A 20222-nucleotide genomic window follows, 5' to 3' on the forward strand; every position below is an offset into this window, starting at 1 on the left:
CATTCATTTGGCTTATAACCACAGACAGGAAACCGTCCTTGAGCCGGGTGGTTCGCGCTGTCAGGCTTTTGTATCTCTTCCCCGATGCGGGAGCGGATTTGCAGCGAGGATGTCCAGGTTGTGAGGGTCCTTGAGTACGTGGCCTGCTTTTCGAGGGAGGGGGAGTGTAGGGAGAGTCCATGGAGTGGAGGCTTGTTTCTCTGATGTTCACTGCTCTCCAAAGTTCTCTGCAGTTCCTTGCAGTCATGGGCAGAGCAGTAGCCATACCAAGGCGTGAAGTATCGACAAGAAGCTCAGAGACCTCGGCCTTCACCCTGCCTTGTGTAGCTGGATCCTGGATTTCCTGTCAGATAGCCGGCAGGTGGTAAGAGTGGGCTCTCTCACCTCTCTCTCTGACCCTCAGCACACATACCCCACAGGGTTGTCTTCTTCCTCCCTCCTTTACTCTGTGCAACCATGAGTTGTGTCGCCACCCGCAGCTCCAATCTGCTAACTAAATTTGCTGACGACACTACACTGACTGGCCTAATCTCAAATAATAATGAGGCAGCCGACAGAGAAGAAGTCATCACCCCGACACAGTGGTGTCAAGAAAACAACCTCTCCCTCATTGTGACAAAAACAAAGGAGCTGGTTGTGGATTACAGGAGGAATGGAGACAGGGACCAAATTCAACATTTCCATGTCTGTTATTGAGACAAAATGCACATTTTAATATTTGTCATGACACAATGTATTTTATACATCGCTAATGACTTAAAACATATTTACAGATTGTTACTGACAGAGAATCGTATGTGTTCCGTGTGTTATCTGAATGTACTTGCCTGTGATGCTGCCACAAGTCAGTGTTTCTCTGTACCTGTACCTTCCCGTATTGGTGCACTTGTCAATAAATTCAACAGGACCTGAGAAATCTCAGTGAGATTTGATTAGTGATGATCATCTTGGCAGCTCGGTAGGTCGAATGTATGCGACAGTACACTGTTAAATGCAAAACCCTGAACAGTGTCGATGATCAGAGGGATCTCAGACCCCAAGGAGGCGGGACTATGACGTCAGTCACAGGCTGACAGCGCTGACTGTGGACTGAACCATAAAAGAGAGAGAGAGAGAGCGATCTGCAGACAGGCAGTCGGCCAGTCTAAAGAGAGAGAGAGAGAGAGAGAGAGACTGGAAAAGCTGATCGCTTCAGTTAGTCGCAGCTGAGGATTGGAACTCTCCTCTGCCCACAAGAGTGGGTTGATCATCGGTACACGGAACCACAAAGAACGTCTGTGGCTGTCACTTCGTATAATCAATAGGAGTGGGTTATGGAATATCTTGTGTTAACCCTTGCCTGGGCATGTTGTGTGGCAACCCCTGGAAAACGGTATTCCTGTGACAGGTCACTTTCGCTGATAACTCGTCTGTGGACGGATTCAACGGATAAGAACTTCGACGGCGATTATTTTGAAGTAATGGCCTTTTCTCTACGTTTCACCCTGGATCACAAATATCTCTGTCCCATCATTCCGTGTATTACTGAACATTCCTACTTTACCATCTCAGGAATCTAAGCTTTGTCCCCTCTGGCTCGATAGTCTGGGAATTACATTTACACATATATACACTTAACACTGTCAACTTTCCTTTATTTCATTAAGTTACTATACACTAATAAAGAGAATGGTTTTAACATCAAAACCAGACTCCGCTGTGAACTCTGTTGCTGCTGGTTCGTTTCTAAAACGTTGCAGCTCGTAACACAGTTTTATAAAACTAGTTAGACCACATCTGGAGTGTTTCACACAGTTCTGGTCGCCCCCATTCTCGGAAGGATGTCGGGGCTTTGGAGAGGGCGCAGAAGAGGTTTACCAGGACACTGCCTGGATTAGAGGGCATGAGCTATAACGAGAGGCTGGACAAACTTGTGTTGTTTTCTCCAGAGCGGCGCAGGCTGGGGTGAGACTGGATTGACGTTTATAAGATTACGAGAGGAATAGATAGAGTGGATAGACGATATATTTTTCCTGGGTGTTAAAATGTCTAATACATTTAAGGTGAGATGAGATGTGAGCGGCAGGTTTGCTTCTTTCCACAGACTAATGTGTAGTTGGAGTCTCTGCCTGGGGGGAGGGGGGGAGGTGTCACCAATCCTGACACGTGATCCCGTTTGCCCCTCCCATTTAACCGTAGATTGGCAGCACCTGCGCGTCCCCGCCTCCCGATGATGTAACAATCCCTTCGCGCATGTTCACAGTCTCCGGGTGGACGGTGTTTTCCTCTCCGCTCAGAGCTGAAGTGGGTCGGCTGTGTGTTCGGGAAAGACTTTCGTCTCTTCCGTCGGGATCACTGTCTGCGGGCCGAAGATATCACTTTCCCATCGGTGAGTATTGAGACCGATCCCGAGTGGGGAGATCCGATGTTGGCCGTGAGCCCCGAACTGAGGGCCAGGAACTCATTTGTTTTCCAGCTATCTGGGCTCGTCAGAAATGTGTCGACTTCACTTAATCTGCTTTGAACGATACAAACCAGGAGCCCAGGCTGTCTGTTTCTGCAGAATTGAAATGGAAGTCCCGCCGACAGGTCACGTGAGGCTGTATGCCGCAGATTCGCCCGCCCTCCGCTTTGTGATGCCAGATCACGTGGTGTGATTTTGGCCACTGCGTCCCATTAACTTCCCCGAACTCGTCTCGCTTCCTGAGGCTCCTCGCGTTTGAATTGGAGCTTTATGGCTGTTGTGTCTTCTCCCGGACTGGGGTGGGTGAGAAAGGAGAACGTCCCAGGTTGTGGGGATCTTTGATTTCACTGCCTGCTTTACCGAGGGACTGGGAAGTCTCGGGGGAGAATGGTTTCAGCCTCAGCTCCACGCAGTAGAGCTGAGCCACACATTACTCCTGCAAGTTTATAGTCCAGCGACGGCGGTCGGTCCAGTATAGACAAGACAGGATCTGTAATACAAACTTCCTGAAATGGTGCTGTTTTAGTGTGGAAATGGAGTGATAGTATAACAGTAAAGGAAGCACAACTTGTCCTTGTAAATTATCCTGGAACCATTTTGTCTGTTATTCCTGGAAATGTGTCCGGTACAGTTGTTGCTAATGAGGTTCACATGAATAATCTCAGGAATGATCGGCTTTATGTATGAGGAGCATTTGATGGTTCTGGACCTGTGCTCGATGGAGTTCAGAGGGACGGTGTGGGTGGTGGAGGGATGTATGGTTAAGTAAACCTACCGAATGCTGAAAAGCCTGGATACACTGGACATGGAGAGGATGTTTCCATTGGATAGAGAGTCTGTGATCTGACAGCACTGTCTCAGAATAAAGGTGCTTCCTGTGAAAATTCAGTTGAGAATTTTTTTTTGCCAAAAAGATGTCTGATCTGTGGAATTTGATGCCACAGAGTCTGAGTGAGGCTGCCATTTGGGTATATTTATGACAGAGATTAATATACTCACGATTGCTAAGTAGATTCAGGGTTACAGGAGCAAGACAGGAATTTGGTTTTGGAATAAACATCAGCCATGGTTGAATGGTGGGCAGACCAGATGGATCGAATCACCGGATTCTGTTCCTGTGTCGTATGTCTTACCATGACTGAATGATGGCTCCTTCTTATCCCATATTGTCTATTTCATGTGAGGGACAATAAAAGATTGTTCACTGAGATCATTATATTTGCCTTCAACGTTTAAATTCCAGTGAGTTTTGTTTCTACTAACATTAAGCAGAAATGTTTGGTCCTCCTTTGTATTGTTAATGTGCTTCATTATCTTTCATGTTAAAGTTAGACCTGCAGTGAGAGATTTATTGGAAGAAAAACCACGACTGAAGACGAGGGAACAGCAACAAGTGAAACAGCCCGAGGATTGAGAGCACCGACTGGAGAGAACCCGTCTGACTCGGAGATTCCAGTGATTCAATCAGGAGAAAGTTGGTGAGTCTCATTTACTCAAACACTGGTCCTTTAGACATTACATACCTGTGCAAAGGAAGGTACAAAATAGTTGGGAGTGAGACAGAATGTGCCCAGAGGAACAGTTATGCCTCTGTCAGACCCAGTTGTGAAGAAGACCCCCCCCCCCCCACCTCCAATATTCCCTTTAAACTTTTCGCCCTTCACCCTTAACCCATGTCCTCTGGGTTTTTTTCTCCCCTGGCCTCAGTGGAAAAAGCCTGCTTGCATTCACTCTATCTATACCCATCATAATTTTATACACCTCTATCAAATCACCCCTCATTCTCCTACGCTCCAGGGAATAAAGTCCTAAACTATTCAACCTTTCTCTGTAGCTCAGTTTCTCAAGTCCCGGCAACATCTTTGTAAACCTTCTCTGCACTCTTTCGACCTTATTAATAATCTTCCTGTAATTCGGTGACCAAAACTGCACACAATACTACAAATTCCCCCTCACAAATGCAATATACAACCTCACCATTACATCCCAACTCATATACTCAGTACTTTGATTTATAAAGGCCAATATACCTGTCACGTTCTCCTTCGGGTGTAACGGAACGCCGAATTCAACGTCGAGATAAACCACAGTGAATGAAACCAGATCGCAGTAAGATTAACCATTTACTGTTCACTCTTCACATTAACATATGGTGAAAACTGTTGATAAAACAATACAAGATTGATACAGTATTTGTTCCTTCCTTAATCTCACATTTCAATTGTAAATACTTGCAAAGGTGACTATAACTACATTACACTAAGATGCAGTATACAGGCAGAGTTTACCTGCTCCATTGACTACTTTAAAAACACTTCAATGCAAACTATCCGCAACTCTTTAACTAACGAAAGCATAAACATTATCGACCGTCGTTACTTTTAACAGGATCAGCATTAACATCTTAGTTCAATATATCGATTATCTATTAACTTACAGCGTTGCTCTCACTGTGATTTCTCATGCCTGCAAAACAACTTCTGCTCAGGTGTGCCTCGTGGTGAGCCCCCACCCTCGCGTTAATTTCAAACCGGTACTTTCCCACAAGACGCGGCGAAACCAGATGTGACGTCATCGCATGCCGATATATTTTACATGCAATGAATATACTTTAAACACTTCTAATTCTAACTAGAAAATACTATCGAATGAATTACTAAGCGAAAATATTATAAACTAAATAACTGTCATAAAGACAGCACACTCCCCGCTTGACCTTCGTAAGGTCATAATGAACAGAGTACAAAACTTAGTCTCTTAATCAGTCATTAGGTAGTAGAATAACTTCTGTAACTGGCCTTTGGTAAATTTTCACATCGCCTTGGTCGGTAGTCTTCAATTCGATCTTCCTGACATGTCCATCCCTGCTAGGGAATGTAGCAGTGATTCTGGCCATTGGCCAGCTGTTGTGGGTGATTTGCTTGTCCCTGAGCAGGACTAAGTCTCCAACTTGAAGATTCCTGCGGGGTTCTGTCCACTTTTGTCTGTGTTGCAACAAGGGTAGATATTCCTGTCTCCAGCAAGACCAGAACTGATTTGCCAGAGCCTGGACTTGTCTCCATTGCTTTGTGTAGAAATCCTCGTCTGAGAAGCCTCCTGGTGGAGGGGGAGCTCCTGCCTTCTGCGTAAGGAGCGTTGATGGCGAAAGTATGTAGGGGTTTTCTGGGTCAGAGGACACAGGCAGGAGTGGTTGTGAGTTTATAATGGCTGTGACCTCTGCCATTAGGGTGCACAGTACCTCATGGGTCAATCCGGTGCGTTGCTGCATCTCAGGTTTCCTTTTCCGGGTTTTCCGTAAGGACGTGAACCGTTTGACTGCCTGCTCTTTGTTATCTGGTGAGCGCTGGCGTGGTTCTCTGAAAGGCAATGGGGCAACCCCATTATTTGCTTCATCTCTGAAGACCTTGGTGTCCTTTGTTTTTAAAGAAATGGCATCTTGAGCTGATTGTGCAAGTTTGTTTCCGTGCTCGGTTTGAATGAAAACTGACTGACCTAACGTCTCGTCAGTTACTTTACGCTTGTTAACGTCTTGTTGTGCTTCCGTAATGCACGGGACACTCGGGCAGGGTTGAAAGATTGAATGGCGGCCACTCTCTAGCACATTGGTCTTGAGTGTTTTAACCATCGGTTTGTGTACGTCTTCAGGGCACACCCTTCCTATCACCACCCAGCCTAGATCCAAGCGTTGCGCAAAGGGGGCGTCGTGTGGTCCATTGACCTGCTGCCTAACCTTGTGCACCCGGATTACATCTCTTCCTAATAGCAGGAGTATTTCCGCTTTTGGATCCAGTTCTGGGATGTGTTTGGCGATGTGGTGGAGATGTGGCTGGTGTAGCGCCGCACTTTGTGTGGGGATCTCAGTGCAGTTATTCATGATTCCATTGCACTGTAAGAGCGGAGGGAGACAGATGACGACTTTACCATCCAGGAACTCGATCTGGATGCCTTCTGCCTTCCTTCCTTGGGTTTCCATGTTGCCTGAGCAAGTTTTGAGGTAGTATGGGAACTGCTCACTCTCAATGTTGAACAATTTAAAGAACTCTGGACTGACTAGTGAGCGATTGCTCTGATCATCCAGAATCGCATAGGCTTTGATGGCCTTGTCTTTGGCTCCTTTAGGGTACACCTTAGTGAGGCAGATCTTGGAACAAGAACGGCTTGACTGAGCTTGACCGCAAACTTCTGTACAGTTCGAGCTGACAATTGTTGTCCTGGAGTGAGCCTCTCCCTCCCCGCTGTCCTGTTGTGTGGGTGAAGGAGCGTTGTCGGTTTGCGGTGGACAATCCTTGCTAGGGTCGTTGTTAGTTGTAAGGGCTTCAGTCTTGAGCAGTGAGGCGGGTTTATCAATGTTGAAAACATTCGAAGAGGATCTACCTGGCTTGGTGTAAATCGTACTGCTTCCTGGACCCGCGAGGCTAGGGTTGTTTCTCTTCCTTGCCTCCCAGCACACAAACCTAGTGAGGAGCTTAAAGGGAGGAAATCGATCATCGTGGTTTACCTTGTATTCTAAAGCAACGGACAGCCACCTGTCCTGCAGCCCAAATGGAAGTTTGTCCACGACTTGTCTAATCCCGGATGGAGTATCTAGGTATACTAGACCAGCTGAGTAGCCGTCTTCTTTGGTGCCTTGGATCTCCATGAGTAAATCTCCGAATTCTCTTAACTTTAAAGTGATCTTTGGCTGTCATCTTAGGAAAGTTTTCCAGACGTCGATATAGCGCCGCTTCAATATTTTCGGGGGCCCCATAGCCCTCCCGAAGTCTCTCCCACGCTTTGCTTAAAGCTAGCTCGGGTTTGTTGATGTACACTGAACGTATGCGTCTCACCTGTTCGCGTGATTCTTTTCCCAGCCATTTCGCCATAAGGTCCAACTCTTGGGTTGCTCTGAGCTACACTCCGTCGATAGCGTTGGTGAATGTGGAGTACCATGCACGGTAATTTTCAGGTTTATCGTCAAACTGGTACAGTTCCGAAGTGACAAGATCCCGTCGTGCTAAATACTGCATCACGGGATCACTTGTAAGCGGCATGCGGGCTGGAGAAGTACGTTGGTGCCTATATGACTGAGAGCGTACGTTTCTTATGGAATTTGCCGTCCTGGATTCGACCTCTGCATCTCTTCGCATCAAACCTTGTAAGTTTGGTGTCGAGAAGTATTGGATGTCAGCTCTTTCATTCTTGACTTCATCGCAGAGTCGCAAGGGTAAGTTGTCTTCCTTGTATCTTGGGAAGTTATCGAATACATATGGAGAGGAAGGACGAGCCTGCCTGTCTATTTGAGATCGGACATAGTCGCTTGTGCGTTCCAATCTGGTCCTTTCTAAAGTAGATCTTACTTCGGTCAGATCATGCGTCCCTTCAGCTTCTTCTATGTACTCTGCTTCCGCCTTGGCAGCTTCTCCTTCTCTTTCTAGCTGCAGCACTTGCAACTCTGTCGATATTTTTGTCATTTCCAACTGGGTTTCAGCTTCTTGGGTGGCCCATTCCTTCTGGGTTTCGGCTTCACTGGTGGCCGCTTCACTTTGTCTGGCGGCCCTTTCCTTCTGGATTTCGGCTTCTCTGGCAGCCTTTTCTTTCTGGATTTCGGCTTCTCTGGTGGCCTGTTCCATTTTCAAAACTGCTTCTTGTCTGGCGTAACGCAGTCGCACCTTGGCAGCTAATGCCTTGGCTCTTGCCTGGGTGGACTTACTTGATGTCGCTCTACTGCCCTTGTCGCTGGGCGCCATCGACTTGATGCTGGATCGAGCTGACATTGCAGCACTTGAAACACCTGATAACACCTGGGTGGGCTTACTTGATGTCGGTCTACCGTCCTTGTCGCGGGGCGGTGTCGACTTGATGCTGGATCGAGCTGACATTGCAGCACTTGAAACACCTGATAACACCTGGGTGGGCTTACTTGATGTCGTTCTACCGTCCTTGTCGCGGGGCGGTGTCGACTTGATGCTGGATCGAGCTGACATTGCAGCACTTGAAACACCTGATAATGCCGCTTTTTCACTGTCACGTTCTCCTTCGGGTGTACTAATAACGCCGAATTCAATGTCGAGATAAACCACAGTGAATGAAACCAGATCGCAGTAAGATTAACCATTTACTGTTCACTCTTCACATTAACATATGGTGAAAACTGTTGATAAAACAATACAAGATTGATACAGTATTTGTTTCTTCCTTAATATCACATTTCAATTGTAAATACTTGCAAAGGTGACTATAACTACATTACACTAAGGTTCAGTATACAGGCAGAGTTTACCTGCTCCATTGACTACTTTAAATACACTTCAATGCAAACTATCCGCAACTCTTTAACTAACGAAAGCATAAACATTATCGACCGTCGTTACTTTTAACAGGATCAGCATTAACATCTTAGTTCAATATATCGATTATCTATTAACTTACAGCGTTGCTCTCACTGTGATTTCTCATGCCTGCAAAACAACTTCTGCTCAGGTGAGCCTCGTGGTGAGCCCCCAACCTCGCGTTAATTTCAAACCGGTACTTTCCCACAAGACGCGGCGAAACCGGATGTGACATCATCGCATGCCGATATATTTTACATGCAATGAATATACTTTAAACACTTCTAATTCTAATTAGAAAATACTATCGAATGAATTATTAAGCGAAAATATTATAAACTAAATAACTGTCGTAAAGACAGCACAATACCAAAAGCTCCTTTTACTACACTATCTACATGTGATGCCACTTTTAGGGAATTTTCTATCAGTATTCCTAGATCCCTCTGTTCTAGTGCACTCCTTAGTGCCCTACCATTTTCCTTGTATGTTCTACGTTGGTTTGACCTTCCGAAGTGCAATACCTCACACTTGTCTATATTTAACTCCATCGTCCATTTTTCCAGCTGGTTCAGATCCCTCTGCAAGCTTTGAAAACCTTCCTGCTGTGCACTACACCTCCAATCTTTGAATCATCAACAAATTTGCTGATCCAATTTGCCAAATTATTATCCTGATCATTGATATAGATGACAAATAACAGTGGACCCAGCACTGATCCCTGTGGCACACCACCAGTCACAGGCCTCCAGTCAGAGTAGCAATCCTCCACTACCACTCTCTGGCTTCTCCCATTCTCAATTCCCAATCAAATTTACTACCTCACCATGTATACCTCGTGGCTGAATCTTCCTAACTAACCTCCCATGCGGGACCTTGTCAAAGGTCCATGTAGACAACATCCACTGCCTTGCCTTCATCCACTTTCCTTGTAACCACCTTGAAAATCTCTAATATATTTGTTAAACGTGACTTACCATGCACAAAGCCGTGTTGACTCTCCCTAATAAGTCCCTGACTATCTAAATAATTGTCGATCCTGTCTCTTAGTACTCCTTCTAATAATTTACCCATGACCTGCATCAAACTTTCAAGCCTATGATTTCCTGGATTACTTTTAGAGCCTGCTTTAAACAACAGAACAGCATGAGCTATCCTCCAAATCTCTGGCACCTAACCCGTAGATAATGACATTTAAATATATCTACCAGGGTACCAGCAATTTCAACATTAGTCTCCTTCAGGGTCCGAGGGAATACCCTGTCAGTTCCTGGATATTTATCTTCTCGCCTCAAGGTAGCAAGCACCTCCTCCTCTTCTATCTGTATAGGTTCCATGATGTAAATACTTGTTTGCCTTATTTCCATTGACTCCATGCCAGTTTTCTTAGTAAATTCAGACACAAAAAAACCATTTAACATCTCCCCAATTTCTTTTGGTTCCATGCATAGTCGACCACTCTGATCTTCAAGATGACCAATTTTATCACTTAACTATCCTTTTGCTATTAATATACCTGTGGAAGCTCTTACTATCCTTCACCTTGAATGCCAACGCCACCTCATGTCTTCTTTCAGCCCTCCTGATTCCTTACGTAAGTATTTTTTTGCACTTTTTATACTCCTCAAGTACCTTATTTGCTCCCTGTTTCTTATACATGTCATACATCTCTCTCTTCTTCATCAGAGTTCCAATATCCATCAAAATCCAAGGTTCCTTATTCTTATTCACCTTGCCTTTAATCCTGAGACTTTGTTCCCAGGGTGTCCTCGTGGGTCGTCCGGAAATGATTTCAGCTGGTGACAACCCTGTTTTCCCCTGTGAGGTAACCCTCATGTGGAATCGGGCTAATGGTAGGACCTTCAACCAAGTGAGTCCAGTCTCCGCTGTTAGTCTGGCTAGTTTACTCTTCAGAGTGTCATTGGCTCTTTCCACTCTGCCAGCGGCCCGTGGATGGTGTACACAGTGGAATTGTTGCTGGATAGCTAGTTTGCTACATACTCCTTCATTTACTTTCACCATAAAGTGTGGGCCATTGTTGAACTCAGCATCTCCGGCTTATACCTGGGAATTATTTCCCGTAATAATACCTTCACAACTGTCACAGCAGTATTAATGGTAGTTGCTAAAGCTTCAATCCATCAACTGAACAGATCTATAATAACTAAGCAGTATCTATCGCAATGTACTCTCGGCAATTCAATAAAATCAACTTGTAGACACGAGAAAGATCCACCTGTAAAGGAAGTCGTACTTCACCGTCCATCACTATCGCATAGTCAGAATATTACTTTCCTGCTGGATCCACAAAAGAGTTTCCATCCTCATAAAATGTTGCCTCAGCCTAGAGGCGGTATTGCAGAATGGATGGGAGAGTCTGTCCTTCTTTCCCAGTGATCTGGACGGGCTAGTGGGGATATTGCGGAATGGATGGGAGAGTCTGTCTTTCTTTCTCTGTGATCCAGACAGGAGGGCTGACTTCATGGACTGTGCCCATAGATGGGGTACAACGTCTTGGGTTTGGTCACTATTAAAAGAGTGTCTCACCAGATGTCCCGTTTTCACCTCAGACTCCTTCCCATATTGGAGTTGGACCACGATCAAGTCTTGCCAGTCTCCCTCGGTGCTGGAGGCTTGTTACATCAGGGTGTAGGCAAGGAGCCCTCGGCTCTTTACCTTGAACCCAGGGCAAACCCTAACGGTGGTATGGGGAACCACCAATCCTGTCTATCGCCAAAAGAAATCTGGAACCTCTGCCAGAAATGCAATGCCGTCTCTTCCTTTATCCTCTCCAATCACCGTGACTGGGAACTTCTGTCCCTCGAGGGGTTTCCTCAGGTGAGCACCACGTAGGGTCATAGCACAGAGTCACATGAGAGCTGGCTGCTGGCAGAAGGGGTTCAAGTGTACTGAAGTCCAGATAAAGTGCCCACCACTGGGTGGTCAGAGGAAGCTATTAATTGTTCACAGTTCCAGCATGATATCCTTGTCCGAGCATAGAATCTCAACTTCCAATGGACAGAGCAAGTCTCTCCCTACGAGATTACACCCCCGTCTGCTGGTGACAGTAACTGAAACCTCACACTGGTTCCCCTGGAATTCCACCTGCAGTTTCTGGGCACATGAGTACGTATGTTCCGTACCTTTGAACCCTGACAGAGTGATTGTAGCGTCTGATTGCTGGAATCCCTTTTCCGATACTGTTTCCTGTTTGAGAGTGGTTGTGGTTGCCCCCACATCAGTCATAAATGGAATTGAAATTCCAGCACCTGTCAATATTACACTGGGCTCTTCCTGAGGGGTGGTACTCACAGTAGGAAGCATGCTTGCTTGTCCATTTCTAAACAGGTTGTTGTCCCCACCTGTCCCTTGGTAGGATTTTGTTCCCATTTCTGTTCCCTAGATATAGCCCATTCGCATCCTTCTTCCCGCTGAAAATATTCACCTTTAATATTATTTCCCTTCGGTGTTGATCGAGGTTCAAAAGTCAGGTCTCAGTAATATGTCAAAGCTCGTCATGTTTGATTTCGGTCATTGTCAAGCCAATCCATATTATTTGTTTTAATGATTTTGACTAACTCATTGGAGCATTGGTAAGCATTGGAGCAGTAGGGCATTGAACTGGGGGGACAGATTCCCATCATTAAAGGCTTGGTCTCCTGCGAAGGTGCTGTAGCAGGCCACAAATCACTCCCAATAGTCTGGTCCCGATTCCCCAGGGTTAGGTTTGCATTCAAGTACTTTAGTGATGTTTACAGATTGCTGGAGTGCCCTTTCCAAGGCTTGAATGATCTGGTCTGTCTGTTCATTCTCATTATGGTTTCCTGCCTGTAACACATGATAGGATTGATATCGCAATTCTGCCTTCCATTTCTGCCCTTTATCAGCTGAGAGAGTCATGCAGCAGAGACTGAATAAATCTTGCCAAGTCGCATTAAACATATGCATAGTACTGTGGACACACTGAGCAAACTGTGCTGGTTTTTCTTTTCTATCTGGGGCCTGATTCATGATCATTATCATTTCTTGAGGCTTCCAGGGAGCATACACAGGAATCACTGAGGGCTGTCCCTCCTCCAAGTCCTAGGGGGAGCGTTTGCTAATGCTGTTCAGGAGGGTTTAAACTAATGTGGCAGGGGGGGTGGGAACAAGTGCAGAGAGACAGAGGGGTGCAAAATGAGACTAGAAGCAAAAAGTTGTAAGGTGAAAAGTAAAAGTGGCAGGCAGGCAAGTCCAGGGCAAAAATCAAAAGGGCCACTTTTCAACATAAGTGTATAAGGGCTAAGAGTGTGGTAAAAACAAGCCTGAAGGCTTTGTGTGTCACTGAAAGGAGCATTTGTAACAAGGTGGATGAATTGAATGTGCAGATACTTATTAATGTATATGATATAGTTGGAATCACAGAGACATGGCTCCAGGGTGACCAAGGATGGGAGCTCAACATCCAGGGATATTCAATATGCAGGAGCGACAGACAGGAAAGAAAAGGGGGTGGGGTAGCGTTGCTGGTTAGAGAGGAGATTAACACAATAGAAAGGAAGGACATTAGCCTGGAGGATGTGGAATCAATATGGGTAGAGCTGCATAACACTAAAGGGCATAAAACGCAGGTGGGAGTAGTTTACAGGCCACCTAACAGTACTAGTGAGGTTGCGGATGGCATCAAACAGGAAATTAGAGATGCGTAAAATAAAGGAACAGCAGTTGTAATGGTGGCTTTAATCTACATATAGATTGGGTGAACTGAATTGGTAAGGGTGTTAAGGAAGAGGATTTCTTGGAATGTGTGCGGAATGGTTTTCTGAACCAACATGTCGAGGAAACAACTAGAGAGCAGGCCATTCTAGATTGGGTATTGAGCAATGAGGAAGGGTTAGTTAGCAATTTTGTCATGCGAGGCCCCTTGGTAAGAGTGACCATAGTATGGTGGAATTCTTCATTAAGATGGAGAGTGACATAGTTAATTCAGAAACAAAGGTTCTGAACTTAAAGAAGGGTAACTTTGAAGGTATGAGACGTGAATTAGCAAAGATAGACTGGCAAATGATACTTAAAGGGTTGATTGTGGATATGCAACGGCAAGCATTTAAAGATTGCATGGATGAACTACAACAAGTGTTCATCCCAGTTTGGCAAAAGAACAAACCAGGGAAGGTAGTACACCCGTGGCTGACAAGGGAAATTAGGGATAGTAAAATAGCCAGAAAAAGTGGCATTCCTGAGAACTGGAAGAAATTCAGAGTCCAGCAGAGGAGGTCAAAGGGCCTAATTAGGAAAGGGAAAAAAGATTATAAAAGAAAGCTGGCAGAGAACATAAAAACTGACTGTAAATCTTTTATAGATATGTGAAAAGTAAAAGATTAGTTAAGACAAATGTAGGTCCCTTACAGTCAGAAACAAGGTGAATTGATCATGGGGAACAAGCACATGGCAGACCAAGTGAATAATTACTTTGGTTCTGTCTTCACTAAGGAGGACATAAATAATCTAATGGAATTAGTACAGGACCGAGATGGAGGAACTGAGGGAAATACATGTTAGTAGGGAAGTTGTGTTAGGTAAATTGAAGGGATTAAAGGCAGATAAATCCCCAGGGCAAGATGGTCTGCATCCCAGTGTGCTTAAGGAAGTAGCCCAAGAAATAATGAATGCAGTAGTGATAATTTTTCAAAACTCCTTAGATTCTGAATTAGTTCCTGAGGATTGGAGGGTGGCTAATGTAACCCCACTTTTCAAAAAAGCAGGGAGAGAGAAATGGGGGAATTATAGACCGGTTCGCCTGACATCGGTTGTGGGGAAAGTGCTAGAATCGGTTATCAAAGATGTGATAATAGCACATTTGGAAAGAGGTGAAATCATCCGACAAAGTCAGCATGGATTTGTGAAAGGAAAATCATGTCTGATGAATCTTATAGAATTTTTTGAAGAGTAATTAGTAACTAGTAGAGTGGATAGGGGAGAACCAGTGGATGTGGTATATTGGGATTTTCAAAAGGCTTTTGACAAGGTCCCACACAGGAGATTAATGTGCAAACTTAAGCACACGGTACTGGGGGTGTGGTATTGATGTGGATAGAGAATTGGTTGGCAAACAGGAAGAAAAGAGTGGGAATAAACAGGACCTTTTCAGATTGGCAGGCAGTCAGCAGTGGGGTACTGCAAGGCTCAGTGCTGGGACCCCAGTTGTTTACAATATATATTACTGATTTAGATGAGGGAATTAAATGCAAGATCTCCAAGATTGCGGATGACACGAAGCTGGGCGGCAGTGTTAGCTGTGAGGAGGATGCAGGGTGACTTGGATAGGTTAGATGAGTGGCCAAATTCAAGGCAGTTGCAATTTAACGTGGATAAATGTGACATTATTCCCTTTGGCCTACTCCTGCATCTATTTTTGATGTTTCTCTGTGTGGAATATTAAAATCTCCCACAATCACAACCTTGTGCTTACTGCAAGTATCTGCTATCTCCTTACAAATTTGCTCCTCCAATTCTCACTCCCGATTAGGTGGTCTATGATACAACCCCACTACACCTTTCCCATTCCTCAATTCCACCGAAAAATGCTCCCTAGATGAGCCCTCTAATCTGTCCTGTCAAAGCACTGCTATAATATTTTCTCAGACAAGCAATGCAACACCTGCCCCTCCAATCCAATCACACCTGAAGCAATGAAATCCAGGAATATTTAGTTGCCCATCACACCACTCCTGCAATCATGTTTCTCTAATAAATACAACATCATATTTCCAGTTATCAATCCATGCTCTAAGCTCATCTACCTTTCTTACAATGCTCCTAGCATTAAAATAGATGCATTTAAGAAACTCTCCACCTCTTCCTCTCTGTTTATCCCTATCTGTGCGAACAACTTTATTATCTCTTTTTTTTCCTTCTCCCCTACATCTTCGGTCTGAGCGCTCCTACATCAGGGAGGAAGTTCAAATCAGCTCCGTGTTAAATGTTTAACCATCATGATGACTGAAGGCAGCTGCAGGTTCCATGAGGGACTGTTACTGTCAGAGTCTGCAGTTCTTGCGGCTGCTCATCACACCCAGGACTGACCCCTGGTCACTGAGCATTGGGGGAGTCTGTTCTGCTGATGTTAGCCTTAAACTAGACTGGTGTTTAATATTGTGGATCTGTGAATGATAAATCAGTTCGGTATCAAATCCCGTGTCTCAGGTACTTACTGTCTCTACCACAATCACTATGTACACTAGAAAGGCCACTCGGCCCATCTAGTCCCTGCTCATGTTTCTGTTCCATATCAGTATATCAAAATCTACCCCTCCCGTTCCCCTCTCACTCTCCCTGAGATGACAGGTTGCAATTAATCACCACTCCGTGGGATAGGAGGTTTCCCATAAATTTCATCAAAACATAGAAATCGATAACACGTTACAGATACTTTGTCCCACATTGCTGTTCCGACCATTTATCTTACTCTAGAAACAGCCTAGAATTACCCTACCACATAGCCACCTATTTTCCTAAGCCCCATGTGCCTATCTAAGGGTCTCTTAAAAGACCCTATTGTATCCGCTTCTACCACCGTCGCTGGCAGTGCATTCCGCACACACAGCATTCTTTGCTTAAAAAACTTGGCTCTGACATCTCCTCTGTATGTACTTCCAAGCAGGTTAAACCTATTCCCCCTCGTGTTAGCGGTTTCAGCCCTGGGAGAAAACCTCTGACTATCCACACGACCAATGCCTTTCATCATCTTATACACCTGCATGAATTCCCTGCATGATTTTCTCCGGCTGAACAAGACGATGAGCTCACTGTGGTTTTGACTCCCTCTCTCTCTCCCCCTCTCTCTCTCCCCCTCTCTCTCTCCCCCTCTCTCTCTCCCCCTCTCTCTCTCCCCCTCTCTCTCTCCCCCTCTCTCTCTCCCCCTCTCTCTCTCCCCCTCTCTCTCTCCCCCTCTCTCTCTCCCCCACTCTCTCTCCCCCACTCTCTCTCCCCCACTCTCTCTCCCCCACTCTCTCTCCCCCACTCTCTCTCCCCACTCTCTCTCCCCCTCTCTCTCTCCCCCTCTCTCTCTCCCCCTCTCTCTCTCCCCCTCTCCCTCTCCCCCCTCTCCCCCCTCTCCCCCCTCTCCCCCCCCTCCCCCCCTCCCCCCCTCTCCCCCTCTCCCCCTCTCCCCCTCTCCCCCTCTCCCCCCCCCTCCCCCCCTCCCCCTCTCCCCCCTCTCCCCCCTCTCCCCCCCTCTCCCCTCTCCCCCCCTCCCCCCTCTCCCCCTCTCCCCCTCCCCCCCCTCTCCCCCCTCTCCCCCTCCCCCCCTCTCCCCCCCTCTCCCCCCTCTCCCCCCTCTCCCCCCTCTCCCCCCTCTCCCCCCTCTCCCCCCCTCTCCCCCCCCTCTCCCCCCCTCTCCTCCCCCCCTCTCCTCCCCCCCTCTCCCCCCCTCTCCCCCCTCTCCCCCCTCTCCCCCCTCTCCCCCCCCTCTCCCCCCCCTCTCCCCCCCTCTCCTCCCCTCCCTCTCCCCCCCTCCCCCTCCCCCCTCCCCCCTCCCCCCTCCCCCCTCCCCCCCTCCCCCCCTCTCCCCCCCTCTCCCCCCCCTCTCTCCCCCCCTCTCTCCCCCCCTCTCTCCCCCCCTCTCTCCCCCCCCTCTCTCCCCCCCTCTCTCCCCCCCTCTCTCCCCCCCTCTCTCCCCCCCTCTCTCCCCCCCTCTCTCCCCCCCTCTCTCCCCCCCTCTCTCCCCCCCTCTCTCCCCCCCCTCTCCCCCCCCCTCTCCCCCTCCCCCCTCTCCCCCCCCTCTCTCCCCCCCCTCTCTCCCCCCCCTCTCTCCCCCCCTCTCTCCCCCCCTCCCTCTCTCTCTCTCCCCCTCCCCGGTCTCGCAATTCAATGCACCTCTAAAGTTCTGACAGCAGACTATCGAGTGAAACTTCGATGGAGCAGAGTCAGAAACCGAAGAGTTGCCAGCCTGAGTCAGGGCTTTTGGGTTCCTGAGAGAGTTGGGGTCTAGAGTTTACGAGGAGAAGGAGGAAACAGACCAGCTGGATGTAGCTACAAAAGAAAGATTAGAAGCATTTGGAAACTGGTTGATCAAAAAAAAAAGGTGGTTAATTTCTGCAACATACTGGTGGAAATCAACAGTCAGGCAGCAATTGTGGAGAGGCATAAAAAGGCAACATTTACACCGAGCCCTTTCAGCATGCCTAGGCTGTGGACTCCGCTGCTTAGTTGCTGCTTGAACTACAGAGTTCCTCTAGCATTTTGTGTGTGTGTGTCTCTGTATTCCCAGCAACTGCAGAATCTCCTATGTTTTATATCTGCATTTTACTTTGGCATTAGATACACGTTGATATTGAGTATATTGTTTATGGGAGCCGCTTTCTGCGTTAAAACAGCTGCAGATTTTTCTATACACACGAAAAAATTGAGTTATGGAAAGTGAACCGGTGCTTGCAGAAATCTTTAATAGCACTGTGATTACCCATAAGGCCCTGTGTTAAAAACTTCGCCGGTGCTGAAACGCCGATGAAATGTGCAGGCGTCTGGCTGAGGCCGTCCCCGAGTGTCACGCATGCGTGCAGTACACAGAAGGCCTTGAAAATGGCGGGTATAGATAACAGCGATTTTCCGTGTTTTTATCTTAAACACCAACTTCGGGATAATTTCTGTGAATTTCGGACACCGTGACCCGCAGTCCCGGACAGTCCTGCTCTCTCCCCTCTCTCTCAACCCCACGATCCATACACAGGCCCCAGGGAACTTCTGGCTGATGAGGGAATGGGAACCGATGGATCTCTCAGACAGAGCTGAGCTCCAGCTATCTAAATGCAAGGATTAGGAACTCGGAGAAAGGGAACAAAATCTTTTACATCAGCAGTTGAGAAAATCACCTTTGTTCTACCTCCAATCACAAACAAGAGAAAATCTGCAGATGCTGGAATTCAAAGCAACACACACAAAATGCTGGAGGAATTCAGCATTAGTACTCTTTTCCGTAGATGCTGCCTGGCCTGCTGAGTTCCTCCAGCATTTTGTGTGTGTTGCTTGTTCTACCTCCTCTTGCTCTGGACTTTTCTACTGGTGAGAACCATTCTCTCTAGGTTCATTATGATCGCAAACACCTTTGCCCTGGGCAACAAGTGGTTTCACATCACAAATGTGCCAGACTCCAATGAGACAGACTACTGCCCTTCCCTTCATATTCATTGGCATTGCCATCCCTCAGTTCACCACTTTCAGTCATTTGGGGGAGGGTTCAGGGGAAATATTTATGTAGAGTCCAGAAACTGGTGATACCTGTGTGCATATGGTGGTGCTAAAGTTGCTGGAGAATTTGCAAGTGGGAAGAAGTGGAGTGATATTTGGAAATCTGACTTTTTAAAGTGTAATTTAGCAAGCAAACCACATATGGACAATATGTAAAAGCTTTGGTGAGAAAATCCTTTGTTACCCATTACAGGCCTGCTACATAGATTGTGTGAAAGTGCAGATGAACTGGATCGAACCCAGAGGAGTTCAAAGTTCCTATCGACTGTGATTTACCAACTGTGAAAATGAATACCTCTCTGTATAAAATTCACTGTGCACATCTTGTCACTGGGTAAAAAATGAACAGTACACGATTCATGTGCACACTGGTTACTACAAATTAGAGGGAATATTGGAGGGAAGGAGGGGAGACTTCCAGTGTCCCTGATGCCCTCACCTACAAGATGTGTATTCAGCTGCAGTTTGTAACCCTGCACTTTAAGGTGTTGGATCTTGAAATGGTGAATTCCAGATCATCCAGCAGTAGGACGGGGTGAAAGATATGACATGAAGAGAGGTGAGTTCCACCCAAGGTGCAGGACACAGGAAACTGGGTGAGAATCGGGAAGGGGAATGAGATTAAATAGCCATCGTAGAGTACTCCAGTGCCATGCCTGCACAATAACAAGAGGAACACTTTAGAAACTGTTGGGGGGAGGAAAGTCAAAGGGCTGATAAGTGGCTTTGTTAGGGGAACAGAGCAAGAGGCAATTAATATCTTAGTGGTAAGGCTTACTAGAGCTAGTGGGGTTTGGGGCTGATATGGTTAAAGTAAGTTGTAGGGGGAATGGGAGCCAGAATGACAGAACAGATAGTGGAGATGGTGAATTGAATTGACTTTATTATGTACATCCTTCATATAGATGAGTAGAAATATTTACATTACATTACTGTCTAAATGTGCAATGTGTAATTGAAATTGATTTATAATGTTTAGTTTGTATATAGGACAGTCAAGAAAGCAATTAATCAGTCTGATGGCCTGGTGGAAGATGATGTCCCGGAGCCTGTTGCTGTGGTACCGTTTCCTGGATGGTGGCAGCAAGAACAGTTTGTGGTTGTGGTGAATTTGGTTCCCAATATCCTTTGGGCCCTTTTTATAAAAAAAACCATACCCCTACCATCCAGGCTCCCATCCAAACTCCTTTTAAACGGTGAAACTGAGATCATATTCACCACTTGTGCTGGCATCTCATTCCACA

The 20222-nt window shown here is 46.4% G+C and overlaps 2 protein-coding genes and 1 long non-coding RNA gene across 4 annotated transcripts in view; 2 read left to right on the forward strand and 1 right to left on the reverse strand.

Moving 5' to 3' along the window:
- Positions 1 to 20222, forward strand: part of LOC132390069 (zinc finger protein 850-like) — a 104580-nt gene that overhangs the window by 81340 nt on the left and 3018 nt on the right. The window lies entirely within an intron of this gene.
- LOC132390073 (uncharacterized) lies at positions 1077 to 19463 on the forward strand. Its single transcript, XR_009510769.1, has 3 exons — positions 1077 to 2368; positions 3772 to 3921; positions 19172 to 19463. It is a non-coding gene; the product is annotated as an uncharacterized LOC132390073 (long non-coding RNA).
- Positions 3834 to 20222, reverse strand: part of LOC132390070 (zinc finger protein 235-like) — a 48802-nt gene continuing 32413 nt past the window's right edge. For both annotated transcript variants that reach the window (XR_009510765.1, XR_009510766.1), the window contains exons 3-4: positions 4474 to 8573; positions 3834 to 3966 (exon numbers count right to left, since the gene is read on the reverse strand). The gene's annotated coding sequence lies outside the window, so the exon portion shown is untranslated. The remainder of the gene's footprint in view (positions 3967 to 4473; positions 8574 to 20222) is intronic.

Source organism: Hypanus sabinus, unplaced genomic scaffold (assembly GCF_030144855.1).
Source record: "Hypanus sabinus isolate sHypSab1 unplaced genomic scaffold, sHypSab1.hap1 scaffold_757, whole genome shotgun sequence".
NCBI classification, from domain to species: domain Eukaryota; kingdom Metazoa; phylum Chordata; class Chondrichthyes; order Myliobatiformes; family Dasyatidae; genus Hypanus; species Hypanus sabinus.